Genomic DNA, 1,619 nt, shown 5'->3' with positions numbered 1-1,619 from the left:
TATCTTTTTCAAAAATATCTTTTCAAAATATCTTTTCTAACTTCCTAACTTCCTATCTTTTCAAAATTTGTTTCAACTAACTAACTAACTTTTTGTTTGTTTCTTAACTTTTTCAAAACCTCCTAACTAACTCTCTCTCTCTCATTTTCGAAAATATCTTCCTTCTTTTTCAAAAATATCTTTTCAAAATATCTTTTCTAACTTCCTAACTTCCTATCTTTTTAAAATTTGTTTCAACTAACTAACTAACTTTTTGTTTGTTTCTTATCTTTTTCAAAACCACCTAACTAACTCTCTCTCTCTCAATTTTCGAAAATATCTCCCTCTTTTTCAAAAATTTCTTCTTAATTAACTAATTGTTTTTATTAAAAAAAAATTTCAAAAATACTAACAACTTTCAAAAACCAATTTTCAAAAATCACTAACTCCTTTTCAAAAATAATTTTCGAAAATTCCCCCCCTCTCTCTCATCCTATTCTATTTATTCATTCATTAACTAACATTACTTCCTCACATCATCACCAAATTCGAACCCCCTACTCTATCTGTGTTCGAATTTCTTCTTCTTTTCTTCTACTAACAATAAGGATCCTCTTTACTGTGACATAGAGGATTCCTCTTCTTTTCTTTTGTTCTCCTCTTTCTTATGAGCAGGGACAGAGAAAAAGGAATTCTTGTTGAAGCTGATCCAGAACCTGAAAGGACTCTGAAGAGAAAATTAAGAGAAGCTAAATTACAACAATCCAGAGACAACTTGATTGAAAATTTCGAACAAGTAAAGGAGATGGCAGCCGAACCCAACAACAATGCAAGGAGGATGCTTGGTGACTTTACTGCACCTAATTCCAATTTACATGGAAGAAGCATCTCCATTCCTGCCATTGGAGCAAACAATTTTGAGCTTAAACCTCAATTAGTTTCTCTAATGCAGCAGAACTGCAAGTTTCATGGACTTCCATCTGAAGATCCTTTTCAGTTCTTAACTGAATTCTTGCAGATATGTGATACTGTTAAGACTAATGGAATAGATCCTGAAGTCTACAGGCTCATGCTTTTCCCTTTTGCTGTAAGAGACAGAGCTAGATTATGGTTGGATTCTCAACCTAAAGACAGCCTGAACTCTTGGGATAAGCTGGTCACGGCTTTCTTAGCCAAGTACTTTCCTCCTCAAAAGCTGAGCAAGCTTAGAGCTGATGTTCAAACCTTCAGACAGAAAGAAGGTGAATCCCTCTATGAAGCTTGGGAAAGATACAAACAGTTGACCAAAAAGTGTCCTTCTGACATGCTTTCAGAATGGACCATCCTGGATATATTCTATGATAGTTTATCTGAGCTATCAAAGATGTCACTGGACACTTCTGCAGGTGGATCCATTCACCTAAAGAAAACGCCTGCAGAAGCTCAAGAACTCATTGACATGGTTGCTAATAACCAGTTCATGTACACTTCTGAAAGGAATCCTGTGAGTAATGGGACGCCTATGAAGAAGGGAGTTCTTGAAGTTGATACTCTGAATGCCTTATTGGCTCAGAATAAAATATTGACTCAGCAAGTCAATATGATTTCTCAGAGTCTGCATGGAATGCAAGCTGCATCCAACAGTACTCAAGAGGCATCTT

At 35.5% G+C, this 1,619-nt stretch overlaps 1 non-coding gene across 1 annotated transcript; it reads right to left on the bottom strand.

Annotated features, from left to right (window-relative positions):
* Positions 1–1,180: 1,180 nt before the first annotated feature.
* LOC148564738 (small nucleolar RNA R71) lies at positions 1,181–1,288 on the bottom strand. Its single transcript, XR_015884192.1, has one exon. It is a non-coding gene; the product is annotated as a small nucleolar RNA R71 (small nucleolar RNA).
* Positions 1,289–1,619: the final 331 nt, after the last annotated feature.

The sequence above is a fragment of the Arachis ipaensis genome, chromosome B5 (assembly GCF_059453495.1).
Source record: "Arachis ipaensis isolate K30076 ecotype BB chromosome B5, ASM5945349v1, whole genome shotgun sequence".
NCBI lineage: Eukaryota > Viridiplantae > Streptophyta > Magnoliopsida > Fabales > Fabaceae > Arachis > Arachis ipaensis.
Note: the sequence above shows the minus strand (reverse complement) of the source record. Positions and strands in the feature narration are given on the sequence as shown.